Raw genomic sequence first — 18,571 nt, 5'->3', positions numbered from 1 at the left:
CCTAAATGACGGTAATCGCCTAGTGATCGGCCCGTGCAAGTGACAATAATGACTCATAGCACTGCGGCACATCTTTGCGTCATAGCAATGACGCATAGCACTGCGGCACTGGTGTAGTCAACCTATGCGAAACAGGAAATCACCATGGTGCCACCGTAAACAACGATTTTGGTATCATGACAAAGGCCTTTAACCCGCGCCCTGCTGGGGGGGGGGGGGTGTTTGAACCCCCCCTTGTGGTTTTTCGCGAATATCTCAAAAACGGCGGCGCTCCAGTGACCTCACCTCATAAAAAGTTCCAATGTCTGTCATAGCTACACCGAGTGACCGATCGCTTTGAAACTTTCAGCGATTGCTAAGAGCAATAGCATGTACAAAATGTATATCTCAGAATTTTGATATCGATGACCTAAGGTCAGGTCAATTTTGCGACCTCACCATTATAAGTCAATGGGAGAAAATTGAAATGCGCCTCTTTTGGACAAAGACATTATAAACACTCCCAAACACCGAATTACAAGTGGTTTAGACACACTGAACATGAAAATGGTGTCCGTGACCCTTGTTTATGCCCTGAGGTCATCTTAGGTCACGAATGGTATCTAACAGTTTTTCGCAAATAACTTTTGATAGAGGCATGCTAGAGCGATGAAAACGCCTTAGATGTGTTCAGCTCGACGATACGGATCGACTGATATGCAACATGACCCTTTCCGGTCAGGTCATGACCTTGACCTGAGGTCAAATTTTCAAGTTGACCTTTCAAGGTCAACTTATAGTTCATTCGATGCGTCTTGACAAGAGGAACACAATGCCGGTAAAAGTAACCTCGTACAAGGCTTGGGTCAAAAGTTATTGCAGAAAAACTGTTTCCGAAAAAATCGGCTATTTTTGCAGTTTTTGCCCTCTGCAGGCAAAACCGTTGACGTTAGGTCAAATCTGAGAGAATTGTTCAGAAAGGGCTTTAATAGGGCTATCGAATGCGCTTTTCCGCGGCGCTGTAGCTCTATTGGTTCTCGAGTTATGCGTTGGCTTCTTGGAAATTTTCGACATTCGACCTGGAAATCGGCGAAATTTTGCCTTCAATGACCTCTGGTGACCTGACCTTTGACCTGACCAAAAAATTGACCGAAGTGATTTCGTCATTATTTTTGACGCTCTTTCGAACGAAGCCTTCCGCGTATCGCTACGTGGCCCAGGAGCCGAGTTACAAGGGGGGTGTTCAAACACCCCCCCAGCAGGGCGTGGAAATCCAGGACCCCCAGCCGGGCGCGGGTTAAGAAGTGCGGCACATCTTTTGAAAGTTTCCAGAAAATTCAGGTTTGCTTTTTCAACAGCAAAAAAAAAAACAAAAAAAAAACACACACACACACAACTCTAACCAAGTGCGTCCGTATTATTGTCCCTTATGGGATTATTGCCCTGCATCAATCACTTCGACGCCGTCTCGTTGGAGTTCGCCACTGTTTGGCTGGCCGTGATCACAACAGCCCTAAGTCCACGAAGCTGTCCCACATCCTTGGCTGACTCTGAAACAAGCCAGAAGACCCGCGCTCATTTAACGATCCTTCATGTAATGCCTATTTAGGTACTTTGATCGGTTATTCGATACTTGATTCGCAATTTACTTTCATACCCTCCGAAAATAAAAACACGGTCTTGACAGGTATTAAGCCTATTCCGGGCGTGGGTATTCAGCTCATACTTGGTGACTTTTCCTAAATATTCATTACGCAAATTTCAGCAAAAAATGCCGTTTCAGGTCAGGTCAGGTCACCAGAGCGTTTTTTTTTTTACCCCACCTCAGAAACGTTTGCAATCACGTCAGAGCTAGAGTTTTTCACGGAGCGATTTCCCCTTTTCAGGTCATCATCACAGTACCAGTATGTGTAATTTATATATAAGAAATTGCATATCTGTGACCTGAGGTAAGGTCAGAGTCGTGATCTTTACATTACAAGTCCATGTGAAAATATTGAAATGCGTCCTGCTTTGAGTAAACGAGTCAAAACCATCCGATTCTTTCAGGATTATGACAGATTATCTGATCTGTAATGACTCAGATGCCATTTACTGACAAGGGTACTGGGAAGGGTCATCCGAGGTCATGTGACGTCATCAATTGTTTTTAGCTAATAAATCACGATATGAATGGTGCTAAAGACTTGTAAATGTACCAAACTGTTTGCCTAGTTATGACGCGTTGATTGGTATCCAGCGATCAACGTGACCTTCTTCGGACAAATTTTAAAGTTGACCTATTAAGGTCATGCAAGTGTAGCGTGTGCTCACCGGGAAAGAAAGCAAGAACCTAGACCAAGATATATGTACAATAACGAGAATGAGATTTAGCGAAAGCAAATAGACAGTCCCTAAACAGAAAACCAAGGGCCCTAACACAGCGAGCCAGCCGCAGACCACGTTCGTCCGACTCCGCGCTCCCGCTCATTCTATAATTCGCCGCCGCGCGGCGCACCCCGTCCGCCCGACCGCCCGGTCACGTGACCAGTGGGCGGCCTCAGGCGGTGGCCGCTCACCGGTCGGCCGGCCGGTGCACAGTGGGCCGATATGCCATTCTAGCGCGACAGGGCCTGAATCTTCGAACGGAACCCTTGGTTTTTCGCGAGTAATTCGCGTAAAAAGCGGCCGATCGCAACGAAACTTTCAGTACCCTCGCGATAACTACTTTTACAGCTAACCTGAAAATTTCATGACCCTGACCTTAATGATCTTTGACCTGGGACCTTCTTTCGAGACCATGTTTGGCCGGAATCGCGATTCAGCGTATGTCGGCTCGCATTAGCCGCGGGTTTGCAGTCTTTTCTTGGTTTAAAGCGTTCAAATATGGGATATTATGCTGCTCCCATGCATTAGGGTGGGTGTCAAGGTCACCAGAAGGTCAGGTAAGGTCATTGACCTTTGATGACCTTGGCTCACTTTTTCGAGTTTTACATGTTTCTAGGCTAGTTTTTGGAGCTGAATTCGAATCTAGCAACCATTTGAACATTTACTATGCAGCTTTGGTGCCTTCGTAACATGTTACAAAGCTGTCAGAGGCGGTTGCCACCTACTGCAAATACCCGACAAAACCCTTACTGGTTGACCTGACCTGACCTGACCCGACCTGGCCCAAATGTATGAAGACATCATCTATGATCGTAAATAACATTATATTCGTGATCAGCACCCAAAAAACCCATAGCAGCCACCCTTCACGACGTTCTAACAGGCCCGATTTTCCCGACTTTTGGGTCATTGACCTGACCTGGAAGGTCAACCGATGACCTAGGACCTTACAATTGGGTATCATCAGCTTCCTCTTGTCACGGGCAACACGCTCGTCTTTTCCGCGAAGCTCTAGTTCGATCAGGGGCTAAACGGCTGGGGGGGGGGGGTCCAACGGACCCCTTCTATACGTTCGCGGCTGGAAAAAGACCACTAGGGGCGAGGGTTAAGCCAAATCTGAGGGCTTATTTCAGAAAGACCGCTAAAAGAGCAATTGAATGCACTTTTCCGCGACGATGTAGCTCTATTGGTCCCCGAGGTAAGGGCCGGTTTTCGAGAAATGTTGATATATGCAACATTTTACCTTTGATGACCTCTGGTGACGTGACCTTTGACCTGGCCTAGAAATGACTAATTACTCCATCTGGAATTTCGGGCGCTCTTTCGAATGCCACTTACTACGTGTCGCTATGTGGCCCAAGAGCCGAGTTAGAAGGGGAGTGTTCAATCAACACCTCCCGGCCCGGCGCGTTTGACGTCGAGCACCGGTCCGGCGCGGGTTGATGTTTGGCTGCTACATCCAAAGTCGCAAAAAGTCGCAAAAAATGACTGTTGGATCTTGTAGTGCAATGAATCATTGACATGTAGCGAGATTTTCGAAGCGGTACTCTGCGGTACTTTTTTTAAAGTCTAGGGGAAGCGGGGGGAACACCGCCACTGTGGGAAACACCGCCACCCCATCTGGCGGCGAAAGTATGAACTATAAAGTGTGAAAATCCGTTATTTCCTATTAACCGCACGAAGGTAAGCGTCTTATGATTTTTGTTCCGGTGTTTCAGTGTAATCGAGGCTCAATGTGGGCATTTAAAGAAAAATGCACATTCTCTTATAAAAATTCGATGAGTTGGGAGCACTTTTTAACCCTATTAGTGGCAGGCTCCTGGCTACCCCATATTAGTGGCAGGGGGGGGGGGGCTGTTTACGACCCCCCCTTGATATCTCGAGATCTAATGGGCCGATTTTCAAAATTCAAACGGCATTCGATTTCGCTCAACGAGATCTACATTTCTAAAAAAAATAAAATTAAAAAATGTCAATAGGGGGGTAGAGGGGGGTAAAAACGGGCAAATTGCAGATACATTTTAGACTGTTTATCACGGCCAGGTTTCTGAACCAATCTTAACGCAACTTTTGCCGATCGATAGAGAATGAACCAGGAATTCACATGGATCCTAATAATATGCATTTTCAAAAATCATAGGCGGATACAGATCATTGAGATTGGGGGTACACAAAAAGTATAGTAAATAAGGTTTTTGTTGGTACTGTTTCTAAAAAGGGTGGCAATGGTCTTGTTATGTTTACTTTAATGAAAAACAATATCAAATTCTTATCTGTATTCAATTCTTATCTGGTCTTGTTATGTTATGGTTATGTTATGTAAATTCTTATCTGGTCTTGTTATGTTACAATTTTCTCATGAGAGAACGACTAAAATTGTATTGGTCATGCATAGGCGGTGTCAGGGCACCTATGTTGGGAGGTAAAAAATAACCCCCCTTTTTGGACGCCTGGATCCGCCTATTATAGCAAAAACGTGTCAAAAGAGGATGCACAATAACTTTGTATATGTTATCACATGATACCTTTCATTCACTGTTCGTAAAACTGGTGCAGCATCGTGATCTTCGCCCAAATGACGCTTCACGAATAGGACCCCCCAATTCCCAGTGCTCTGGAGCCGCCCCTGGTAAAGTTATGAACTTGAAATTTTCAGGGAATGTGCCCAATTTAGTTTTAGGAAAAGTCAGAAAATTTCAGCATCGTAGCTTCAGCGGTTTTGAAGATATTCCCGAAAAACCTGAGGGGTGGATAAAAACAACCCCCCCCCCTGCCACTAATAGGGTTAATGTCTTTAAGTAGAGACTCATTTTGATTTACTTGGTTACGTCGAAAAATAACTGTTCGGCTTTGTCCAGTAAGATAGGTTTGCTTGAACCGTGTAGTACATTCTTGCCGCTGGCGATATTTGCTTGTGATCACTTATTGGGGAACACCGCCACCCCGTGGCGGTGTTCCCCCAATTGAGGTTGTGGTGTTTCCTGTTCGCAGCGTGATAAGTGATGAAACTCCAAAGACATGCTTTATTTATGTTCGTAGATGTTCCTAAGTCGGGAATAAGCAGCTTATTTGATTTTTTTACTTTATATTTTTCATGCATCCCGACCAAGCACTTGCCAGCTGTATAAAACTGGCAAACAGCTGATGAACCTATACCTATTTGTGTCCATTACCGATTATTTGCGAAAATTACCACTTACCGACAGGAAACTCATCGCACGCGATCTCTGAACAATGAAAAGCTTTCGTAGGGATGGGTTGGGTTAACATCAACACCGGTGGCGGGGTTACCCACACAATTTGTAGGTGGCAAATATGCAAGGTATTTTTAAAAGTCGTGATACATGAAAACCTTTTAGGAGCATGCAAAATTAGTACCTAAAACACGTGAGAAAATGTTTAAATATTGTAACCAAGACAATAACTACCAAGAGGCTACACACATATTCTCTCATTTTGGCGAAAAGCTTAGGGGGGCGGTGTTACCCCCGCTTCCCCTATTTGTGTGTGACATCAATTATGTGAAATTATATTTTCGTCTTTAAATCTTTGCGATGTCAATACATCATAACCAAGTAAGAGTTTGCCATTTTCATGTGGTTATGTGTGTTCTGCAGACCCGGAGCTATCGTTTGATGTATATAAATGTGGAATTCCTCCTCAAATTGTGATTGTTTTCGTGGATCAAAGATACGTTGTCGAAGAGTGCGGGGGACGAGTTCGGTCCAAACGATTCCGAAGTTCGTGTTTAAGCTGAGTTTTCGCCATGAAATGGCAATTGTGTTGGAAAACAAAGACCACAGCAATGTAGTATGATCATTTTTGAACAAATTGGTATAGGTTTCATTGCACATCCACAAAGTTCGATTTTTTTACCCATGTCGTGCTAGACCTGGCGATCGGCCCAGTGTGCGGTGGACCACCCGCCGGCCACCGCCGCGAAACGCCGTTTACCATTTGTCACTCCGATTAGTGGTTTTCGAGATCTGAAGGGGGTCGAAAAGGCCCCCGCCCGATTCCGAACCTTCCAGAGCCCGTCCGGAGTAGGGTTATAACTTACCTTCGCGACAAGCGCACGCAGGAAAAGCTCCCGCAACCGGACGCTTCGAAACAGTCTAGCCTCCTCCACGTTTCCGCCTCAGTCATCCTGTTACTGCTGTATCTGCAGTCTGCAGCCACCATTCCACTTCTGTTCTCCACTTCATTTCCACAATATGTACCGCACAATTCGATAAACACCACTGATTCTTCATGGTCTGAGCACTGCCAATGCGCTCCACGCCTCAGCCGACCAGACTGAGAAAAAAATGGCGGCGAACGCGGGCGCACATTCGTCCTTTTGCGCATGCGCGAAAGGAAACCCCCGTAAGCTACTTCGAGAACACCTCCACGGATATTTTACACCTTTAACACAGGCGTGCCACTGCAGCAACTAGGTGGTAGGCTACGGCATTTCGGCGGCTGCTTTCAGCTTTTAGATCCCCGGCTGTGTGCGCCCGTCTTTATTAAGACGGGTGACACACCGGCGGCGCTAAAGCCCCGCATAGAAGTGCCGTAGTAGGCAGGTAATTTAGGATCGTTTTCGTTTTCTTTCATTCCCTCTCTTCTAGGGACGTCCTGTCCCCCCCCACCTCTTTCTCTGATCTTTCGTTGTTGTTTGGGGGCCTCCGAGGTTTCCGGCAGCGCCGGCCCTCTTCGCCCAATTTTTTTTTATCCGGATCGGATTAATTTTGCTATCTGCGGTTCTGCCCGCTACTGGTTTTTAATTGTTACTTATCACATCTCCGCACCAAGTTTCGCTTTTTCTCACGTTCACGTTCTCATGGCTCCGACCACCGACCCCGGCGAGCGGGAGCCACCAGCTGTGCTCCCCACCCCCAAGGAGCCGCCCGACGGCCCCTGCTTTCTCCTGATAAAAAAGGACAACGGCGATTTTACGAAGTCCAATCCATTCGCGCTAAAACGGGCTCTCGATACTTTCTGCGGCCCTCTCAACTCAGCCAAAACCACCAACACAGGCACTCTACTCGTCGAAACCACCGACAAAACCCAATCCATCAACATTCTCCGCTCCAAAACTCTAGGTGGCCTCCCGATCACAGTATCTCTCGCCAGCCGCATGCGGATCACCATGGGCTGTGTCCGCAGCGACGCACTTACATCACTGACCAACGAGGGACTCCTCCAGGAGCTGCAGTCCCAAGGGGTCTGCCGTGTCGAACGCCTGCGCTCCCGGAACGCGGCGGAGTGGGGCCCCAACCCTACCGTAAAGCTGGGGTTTTACGGGGATGCTCTCCCTTACCACATCACCTGCGGCTACCTGAGGGTCCCAGTCAACCCGTGGATCCCGGCGCCGACCCTTTGCAGCCATTGCTGGGAGGTCGGCTCTCACACCGCGCGCTCATGTCGTCGCCGCTCACCTAAGTGTGGCCGCTGTGGCCGGTCGAACCATGTGGCGGGCGACTGTCAGGCAGAGACCCCCTCCTGCCCCTCCTGCCGACAGGCCCATCCGGCGTGGGACTCTAACTGTCCAGTACGTGTCGATGCTAGGGACTGGCACCGGGCCGTTCAAAAAGAGCGTCGTGATGCCCACCGCGCCGCGAGTCGCCAAGCCCCTCCCGTTCAATGGCCGTTGAACCCCGCCGAGTGGCCACTCCCCTCTGAAGCCCTTCCCAGGGCAGCAGAGTCCCGCTCGACAGGGAAGCGCGATCCACGCACACCCGAACGAGACAACGGAACCGGAGCGCGACCGGGCATGGAGCTCGCCCTCCCGAGCTGGGTCAGCGAGACGCCAGCGCCCCTCGCGGCGGCCCTCAGCGCGCCACTGACTACCGACTCGCCTGCGTCCCCTGCGGCGGTCCCGAGCGACTGCGAGACGCCCGCGTCGGCCCTCAGCGCGCCCACAGCCAGCGAGACGCCCCTGTCCCCCGCGGCCGACCCCAGCGCGCACACAGGACTCCCACCGACCCCAGCGCCCCGGGTTGCTAAAGCGGGTGAGACCCCGGATCGCGAGGAGAACGACTCCCTTTCCGAGGCCTCAACGGAAGCCTCCCCGGTGCTTGACCGGACTATCGTTCCCTCCACCCCAGAGACTGAGCACTACAGCGAGTCAGACCTCTCGACCGCGACCTCAAGCCCGGCCAGCCCTAACGTTAGGCACCCGGTGGGACCGCCGCTCCCCAGGCCCCAGTCAGGCGCGCCGCACCCGTCAGCGGCTTCAGGTACAGGCGACACTGACGAGTGGCCAGAGTCTGCGCCGGAATGGTGGAAAACGAGTCCTGCGTCTCACAATCGCTCCCAGTCGCGATCTTCTTCGACAGACCGCCGTCTGACTCGCTCGGCGGTGCGCAGCCTTAATCTTTAAACATGAGTCACAACCGTCCTGAATTCTTCCTTCAATGGAACACTTGCTCGCTAATACACCACTGGGCTGAATTCAAAAACTATATCTTGCATAACAAACCGTTGGTAGCCGCAATCCAGGAAACCAGATTTTTGGATTCAGACTCTATAAACTATAATTACAATATCCGGGACTACTCTCTATATACCAATAACGTAAACGTTCACCCGCGCCAAGGCGGCTCGGCGCTTTATATTTCCAATAATCTTTTGCATCACCAAATCTCACTCCGCACAGCGCTTAACGTTGTCGGAGTCAAAGTCAAAATTGCACAACGTGACCTGACTATCCTCTCTATTTACCTTTCCCGTTCATTTCCTTTCAATCCTTCTCAAATGTCAGAATTGCTTTCCCAAATCTCCCCTCCATTCATTGTGATGGGAGATTTCAACGCCTACCACCAGTCGTGGGGTTGTGGAAAATTTAAGACCAATTACCCTTCTGCCAGTGGCGTACAAAATCATAGCAAAAGCAATAGCTTTAAGGCTAAAGAAAGTGATTAATGACATAGTCCACCCTGATCAGACAGGATTTCTAAAAGGGCGCTTTATTGGAGAAAATGTTAGATTAATAATGGATTTGATTGACTTAACAAATAAAAATAAGACGAGAGCAATGCTTATGCAATGCGATTTTAAAAAGGCGTACGACTCAATTAGTTGGCCCTATCTGAACGATGTTATTAAAGCGTATGGGTTTGGACATCAGTTTAAGAGATGGATGTATGTGTTCTACCCATCTGGGTCACATAGTACCACCAGGGTAAACGTGAATAATTTCTTATCGCCGAGTTTTCGAATTGAGCGTGGGATAAGACAAGGTTGCCCTCTGAGCTGTTTGATATGGTTAATCTGTATGGAACCGCTTCTGAGAAAAATACGTGCAACGAACTCAGTTCGAGGATTCCAAATTTTAGGGAGAGAAATAAAGTTATCAGCATACGCAGATGATCTTACACTGATCCTGGACGGATCTGAACTTTCATTACAGAATGCAGTAAACCTATTAAAAGAATTTAGTTTAGTTACAGGACTACACCTGAATGTTAGTAAGACTGCCTGCTTATGGATAGGTAACAGAGGATGCGATTTAGAACCAATTTGCCAGGAGCTGCACCTAAAATGGCTACGGGACGACGAAGCCTTGGATCTTCTTGGCATCAAGCTGTTTCTTGACCCAGAACGGACCAAGTCTGAAAATTATCGACATAAACTTGAAGAAATGGAGAAAGCTATGTCTCCCTGGATACAAAGGAGTTTAACACCGTTGGGAAGAGTAATTCTTGTAAAGTCCCTGTTTTTGGCGAAATTTGTACATTTATTTGCATCTATCGAAAGTCCTAACAAGGATTATCTTAAAAGATTAGAGTCACTGATATTCAAGTTTATATGGGGAAAGAAGGACAAAATAAAAAGAGGCATTGCAAAAAGACAATTCTTAGATGGTGGTATAGGAGCGCCTGATGTCGAAGCGTTTGCCAATGCGATAAAGATATCTTGGATTAAACGTTGGCTAGACCCAAACGAGCCCAGCTGGAAGGAGCTCGTAAAGGGCCAATTCGAAATATGTCGTGGTACGAACATTTTCCAATGTGAGATTAGCAATTCGCAAATACGTGAAAGGCACCTGCCGAGTTTTTGGGATCAGGCTTTAACAGCGTGGGCACAAATGCGGGATAGAGAAGAGGAGCCAGACAAGATAATGATGCAGGTGCTTTATTTAAACCAGAATTTAAACATCGAACAGTCGCTATCGGCTAGGCAGATTCGGAATATGAAAGAACTTAACGTTGTTCGCGTTAAGGATCTATACAACTTCTCTGCTAAAAGATGGCATACTGCTTTAGAACTGAAAAGAAAATGGAACAATTTAGATATCATGACGTGCAACACTCTTGTGAGCGTTGTGCCGTCATCATGGCGGCAAGTTCAAATGAACACGGAACCTAGATTAAGCTCAGATAAACATCTGGAGACAATGATGACAGTAGGAAGCGTCACAAAATGGGCTTACAAAAAATTGGTTAAGCCTAAACTATTAGAGACATGTCAATGCGAAAACAAATGGAATGTGGAACTAGGCATTACACCTCAATGGAAGAAATGGTTTAAAATCTTGACGGAAAGTACTAAAAATATCGATTTGAGATGGTTTCAGTTTCGACTTGTGCATAAAATACTCCCAACACGTAAAATGTTGAAGATGTTCAAATTAACGGACAACGACCAGTGCGTTTTTTGCAAACAAGCCCAGGAAACGGCAACACATTTATTAGTACGGTGTCCAGTAGTTGAAGTCTTCTGGAACAAAATATGGATGGGTTTCAAGCGCGGTAACATATCATATCGGAATGTTGAACTATTACCTCGAAAAATAATGTTTGGCTCATGTAAAGATAAAGCCCAAGACTTTAATCTGTTCTTGCTCCTGGCCAAATGGTTTATTTGGAAACAAAGTAGGAACGAGAGCATGCTTACGATGCGTTCATACCTGACTCATTTACGACAATATCAAAACGTGCAAGAATGTGTTTATAAAATCAACGGCAGAGTTGAGGAATTTAATACTCTTTGGGAGGCAACCTCAAAAATGATTAACATCCTCTCACAGGAATCATGAGCAACGATCGCGTCGGGGACGTGAAATGGTCGAGTTTTGTTTCCCCTGCTTAATGTTTCTGCGTGGTAACGAAGCTAGTTACAGGGACAGGCGTGTGGGATGTGCGGCGCCGGTCGTGTGGGACCAGACGCCGGTCCCACACGAGACCGCCGCGCCCAGATCGTATCGTAACCCGCAAGTGACATGTACATACTATCGTTATGTTCGTATCTGTTCTAGGTGATAATGTAATAAATGTATTAAAATTAAAAAAAAGAAAAAGAGAGAAAAAAAAACTTTCCCCTTCCCCCGGCTATAGCCACTTGGCTTGCCGGGAGGACAAAAAAAAATACACCTTTAAGAAGTAACGGGCGTCTTTTAAAAGTATTTACAAGGTAATTATAGGCCTCAAGGTGTAAACGTACCGCTTTGCTGTCGTTTTAATACCTTCTTCGGTGTACATAAACTGATCCCATCTTTTTATACTCTAGATATACTTTTTGTACCTCAACGGTGTTTGAGAAACTAACCACCTTCATTTCTACTTCGATAAAAAAGAAGGGATGTGTTATGGAAGTGTACGATCATTCTTTTGAAAATACCACTGACGTTAAATAGTGCATTTGGCGTAATTGTAGTCTCTGTACAATATTCATGAAAATTGAAATACTTTGGTGTAAAATAAACCAGCTCGGTGTTAATATTTTTGTGTGTGCAGTCATCAGTGGGCGTCGTAAGTACGATCATATTTCCGATGTACTCCGTCAGCTTGGGTGGCTGCGTGCCGAGCAGCTTGTGAGCTACCACAGACTCTGTCTAGTCAAAACCGCCTTAGGTACTCGTTTGCCTGCCGATATAGCTGCAATGTTTTCGTTCGTTGACACTTCCTATGAAACCCGTCAGAATGGCCTGCTTTACTGCTCTCGAGCTAAGACATGTTCTGGTGATAGACGACTGGTTCACTGCAGTGCTGCGTTCAAGCGGCGACTGAGGCTGCTGCTTAGAGGTGGCAAAAGATGACAATTTTGGGAACCAGACTCGAACCAGACCCGGCTGGACATTTCTAGAACCAGTCGGACCCGGTCTTAGTTGGAACCGGAACCAGTTGGACCCGTTCCCCAAAAGTCAATTAATACAAACTACTTGAAGGAATCATTAGTTGCATCCAATGCATCATGTAAAACAGCCTATTTCCCACTGGGAATACATACTCATGAGCTACTGTGTGCAAAGAAACATTCACTTAATTCACTTCATATTTTGCAATAATGTGTAGTGTGCAAGATGTACAGTTTATGGTAGGACCCGGTTGGACCCGTCAGAAAATATCCAGGAACCGGTCTGGACCCATATGGGTCCAGACTGGTTCTTTGGACCGGGTCCTCGGGTCCACATTTTGCCACCTCTACTGCTGCTGTTGCGTGAGGCCGGGGCCGGGTAAAGCTGAGCTTGTGTGCTTGTGTTGTGTTATGTCGTACACACAGAAAAATATTAACACCGTTAGCGGTGTAATTGCACAGTACATATCTGAGCACTTGAGGAAAGTTAATTTAGTCCCTTCCCCGCTTAAATTACTCGCGCTTCTGAATGAACACCAGGAAGAAGGTAATAGAACACTGTTAGGAGGGTTGGGTGTTTTGCTACACGTAGTAAAACACCCAACCCTCCTAACAGTGTTCTATTACCTTCTTCCTGGTGTTCATTTAGGAGCGCGAGTAATTTAAGCGGGGAAGGGACTAAATTAACTTTCCTCAAGTGCTCAGATATGTACTGTGCAATTACACCGCTAACGGTGTCAATATTTTTCTGTGTGTATGGTCAGCACCGTCTCTTTTACCCGTTCTTTTACCCGCTCTTTTCATCTGTTTTTATTCGTATTGACGCAGTGTGACTCGGGTGCGGAAGAGCCATTGTATGGTGGATGTACCTTTGAATACATTGATTGATTGATTGATTGTTCTATGTATTTATAATTTAAGTAAAGAAACCGGAAATAAGCAAGTCCAAACCTTCCCCATTTACATTTACCATTCGTACTAGTCAAAGGCGTTCTTCTGAAAAATCAAAATATCTTAGTGACACCCATGCATTCTGACATTAAAAAATAAAATCAAAGCAAAGTGTGTCGTTTATTCTTTGTGTCACACGATGCCCTGGGCTTAAAAATTATGCCTGAATGAACACAATGAAAAGAAGTGCGCAATAAAAATAATAAAAACCGGCTACATCGAAAATAAAGTGCATCAAATCCAGAGAGAAGGCTGAAAACGGGGTTGCGGGGTTCTAGCATAGAAAAAAAAATCCTGCAGGATCCGTCGAGCTTCGTCCCCCCCCCCCCACTCAAAAACCCATGGCGACGCCCCTGGACAACCACCCGAGTTTTTTTCGCAGGTCAGAGACATGGGCAAGTTTACGGCGACCGAAAATGACTCTAGCAGCGAAGTTCAAATTTTTTTGGAGACGATCGAAATTTTTTTGGGACCCATTGCCATAAACTGAGAGGCAGTACTGGATGCGTGAGATAACGAGTGCTGTCACGAGCGTTCTAATGATGCCCTCCGGGAGACTGTGGCGCGCATGGGAGAGACCGATCAACAGTCCCGTACACCGGCGGCTGAGTTCGGAGACGTGAGCGTCCTAGGATAGAGTACTGTTTAAAGTGACGCTCAGGTTCCCCACCTGCGCGCACGGCTGCAACGCTGCGTCACGGAACGATACCCTGAAATCTGGCAATTTGTGCAAATTTTGACGACTGCCGAAGACAATGAGCTGTGTTTTACTGGCGTTGACCTTCACGGCGTTAGCGCAGAACCATTCGTTGAGTGACGCGAGCGAAACATCCATGCGCGAGATGAGAACTCCAAGGTTCCTGGGCAGGACCGCTGACCAATACTTGTAACTTGGGTGTCGACTGTTTGGGACCATTTAGACAGGTTGCTGGCGCAAGTCATCTGGAGTCTCAGTTAGCGTGTGCGCACGTGCAGGGGCCGCTTTTATGTCTCAAGAACTGATTAGCCGATTGCACTCAACTTTGGTACACCGCTTCGGTCGGGTATGAAAAGAAAAGAGTATGGTAGTAGTAGTAGTAGTAGTAGTAAGTGTATTGAGACCGTCCACATGGTGGGTTTTCAGGTGTCGCGTCAATGACAAATATAACACTACATGGGCACATCGCCACAAATGCCAGCAATATTTTATCGCAAACTATACTGATACATGCTATTGAAATAAAAATGTACCTATAAAAGTGCATTAAAATGTATCCGAGGAGCAGAGAGCCGGCATCGTCACCGCAGCTCGCGGACAGCAGTTTTGAAGCCTCTCAGGGTCGCGGAGCCGCGTATGGAATCGCTGAGACGGTTCCAGCCGGCAGCAGCCCTGTACGCGAAAGTACGTTGGCTTGAAGCCAGGCGATACCTACCTACGAAGGTGTAGACAGCCGCGTTCCGCGGAGCGCGTGTTTCTCGCGGAGACTGCAGCGCGAGCGGTGAAAAGGCCACTGATCTCAGGGGGAGCCCCGTCCATCTGTAGCGCCTTGTACACCTTAGTGACGTCACGGAGCGCCACCAGGGTCTCAATCCTTGACCAGTCCAGATGAGCCAAAGCTGGTGTGATGTGTTCATACTTTTTGCAGCCTGTGACTACTCTTGCCGCGAAATTTATAATTTTTTGAATTTTGTTTATCTGGCTCTTGGTGGCCCCGCCCCATACGCACAGTCCATATGTAATATGCGGAAACACATAGGCTTCAACGATGATTTTCAAGGTAGATTTACTGAAATAGTGTCGGAACTTGTACAGAGACACCAGGACTCTGTTACATCTCTGAACCACGCTTGCAATGTGAGCGTGCCAGGTCAGCTCGGAGTGGAGAAAAATGCCAAGAATTTTTATCTTATCAGAGCGGATTATGGTGGTACGATTTACATCAAAGCAAAAATCAGCGGACTTAGCCAGGTTGCATTTTGACCCGACCATGATGAAGTTGGTTTTCTTTTCATTCAATTTCAAGGAATTTGATTTTTGAACTAAACCAAGCGTTCAGTTCGCGCATTGTCAGCTCTAACCCGCGCGGGGCTGGGGTCTCCAGCCGAACGCGCGGGGCTGGGGGGGGGGGGGGGGGTAAATTTTACCCCCCCCCCCCTGTTATCTCCCGAACTAATGGTCCGATTTGGAAAATTCAAACGCCAATCGAAAGATCTCATCACGAACAACTAAAAACATGTACTTAATTTAAAGTTTGAGGTCAAGGTCAAGGTCAGGTCAAGGGTACAAATTGCAAGTTTCTACTGTATCGGTCTTGCACCGTAGTTGCCGAAGAATGGAGTCATCGACTGAGACTGATTGCCCAAAACGTGTTCTTAGGCTACCAAGACAATATGCGTTGCATACAATATCATTCAGAGGTCAAGGTCAAGGTCAGGTCAGGTCAGGTCAGGTCACCAAAAAACAAAATATAGAAAAGGGCATGTGCGACACATGTTTTATGGGTCATTTCACTCATAGAATTCTATAGGCACACTCAATAAGTGATATGGACCACCTCTGGATGAATTTCAGGTCGAGGTCAGGTCAAGGTCAGGTCAAGTGAGGTCAAATTTTGAAGTTTGTTCTTAAGGCCTAAAAAGGTGTCTATCTGATGCAGTTTTTCACGGCGAATCGAATGGTGCTATTTGTGTTTCCGTACGAGGTCTAGAACTTCCAAAAAATCATTTTTCAAAATTTTTGTGTGTCGTGACGTCATAAAATTTTGAATAACTCCCACGTTTTTGAACCGATTCTTCTAAAAATTGGTATGTAGGTGCACATAGACTACTTCTCTGACATATATTCCGGTTTTTTCGATACACTCAAAATTTTTGGATTTTATAACTATTTTCCCAAAAAAGTCAGTTTTTTGAAAAAAATGGGTCAAAATCCAAAATTTTCAAAAAACCGAGATAGCCATTTCATAGACAAAGTAGAATCACGTATAACCTTTTTTGTTACGTCTTGATTCCTTTAAAAATGAAGATGTTAGCGGCGTTTAAAGTTTTGCCGTTTTTGAGGCGAAAATGGCGAACATGACGTCACTAAAACGTCAATTTCTCAAAAATTTTCCGACAGATTTCGCTCAAATTTTCAGGAAACGTGTCAACTTGATGTAAGAAAAGGTACTGAAAGTTTGGCGCCGCTGCGCGCTGCCGTTTTTGAGATATTGCAAAAATTCGCGAGCCCCCCAGCCCCGCGCGGGCTAATCTAGCTTTTAGATCGGCGAGACCCGCCCCGTCCGGGGACCCAGAGTCGACATGGACTGTGTCGTCAGCGTATGAAGTGAGGATGCCGTGAGTCAAATGTGTTGCCAGATCAGTGGTAAATAAAATAAATAGTATCGGTCCAATTATTGAGCCCTGCGGCACGCCGCACGTCACGGGCAGCGTCCGTTTGCCCCCTCTTACATTCTGCTGACGGTCCGTCAAATAGCTACGAAACCACTCGTCATTCACACCATACCACGACAACTTGTTGAGGAGGAGGCCGTGGTCGATGCTGTCGAACGCCTTAGACAAATCCAGAGTCATTACCGATGACATCAGGCCACTATCGGTGTTTGAGACAAGGCGATCGACAACACCGAGCACGGCGTCCTCCGTCGAGTGGTTAGAACGGTACGCGTACTGGCGGGGGTTTAAAATGCAGTTGGTCTCTAGATAATCAGTGAGTTGAGTGCAAACGACCTTTTCTAAAATCTTAGATAAAACACTTAGCAACGAGATAGGACGATCGTTTGACGGAATAGTAGGGTCACCTGATTTCGGTATGGGTAAAATACAAGCAGTCTTCCATTGGCACGGAAAGACTTTGGTTGACATCGACAAATTGATAATGCGGAGAAGGTGTGGTGCAATTACAGAAAAACACCTTTTGACAGCAAATAACGGCACTCCATCCAGTCCCACCGCCCGAGACGCACTCATCTGTCCAATGCACCGCGACAGTTCGGGCAGGGTGGCGGGCTGCAGTCGGAACTCCGCGGCACAGACGGTCGGAGGTCGCGGATTCTCCCGGCCGGTAGCGACTGCGTCTCTGAGCTCGTTAGCTATCAGAGACCCAACAGAAGCGAAATGGTGGTTTAGCGCGTCCGCCGCTGCTTCCCTCTCGGTCGGGCTCTCCAGTCTGGCATTAGCAGGTGGAGCTCGTCCGGCGGCGATCATCCTCTTGAACTTCTGCCAGAACTCGCGGCGGCTGCTGAGCACCAGCTCGTCCGACAGAAAGTCCCGTCTGGCGCTGATGAGACGACTTTTCACAGCATTCCTGAGGTGCGTGTAGTCGGCCTTGGCCGACTACACGCATCCTACATGGTATGGGATGGATATGGGATAGTATCCCAGTAAACATGCCGACGTCGGCCCAACGTCGGTTCAACCTCGGCCCGACATCGGCTGGACGTCGGATATGCCCGCATGTTCCGACGTCCAGCCGAAGTCCAGCCGACGTCGAGCCGACGTCGGGCCGAGGTCGTTTGCCGAGGTTGACGAGATCGTTTGTCGTTGGACCGACGGGGCCGACGTCGGCATGTTTATTGGGACAACGCGTCAACAATATCAACCGGCGGCGGGATTCGAGCCCCCCAGTCGCCGACGTCGGCATATTTACTGGGACAACACGCCAAAAGCATCAGCCGGCAATGGGATTCGAACCCCGTGTCATTTGAACGCGAGGTTAGTGCGCTAACCACTACACCACGCAGCCAGATAGCGAATTTAGTTTCTTTTGTTGGGTTATGCCCTTTCGGTCTGACAAGACCATTTCAGAGCCGGAAGGATGATAGGATGGAGAGTCGGAGACATTGGTCTTCTTGGCGAGCACCCTGGGTCCAGTTCATATAGAGTCCCTGGTCCCATTGCTGTTACGTGACACTTATTGGAAAGGGCGACCCCACAATGGATTCATATAGCCACTCTTACACACCTGCACCAACGTTTCCCAAAGTGTCCCTTTGATAAGTGGCACTTTGGCAAAGTGACACTTGCCGACTGGCCTTTCTATATGAACTGGGCCCGGCCCTGGTGAGTTGCCGGGGCTGAGCCTGACCAAAGGATAAAAGAGTCGATAGGCCGAGCAGCCCCCAAGCACTCACCGCACCCGGCTGCGTATTCGCCAATTGTATTACACGAATCGGCCCATCAACTAGCGACATCTCTAGTGCGACGTCATAGCCATCCGCCGCGACAATGCATGCAT

This window comes from Amphibalanus amphitrite, unplaced genomic scaffold, assembly GCF_019059575.1.
Source record: "Amphibalanus amphitrite isolate SeventyFive unplaced genomic scaffold, NRLGWU_Aamphi_draft 000511F_arrow, whole genome shotgun sequence".
In the NCBI taxonomy this organism is placed as follows: domain Eukaryota; kingdom Metazoa; phylum Arthropoda; class Thecostraca; order Balanomorpha; family Balanidae; genus Amphibalanus; species Amphibalanus amphitrite.
Note: the sequence above shows the minus strand (reverse complement) of the source record.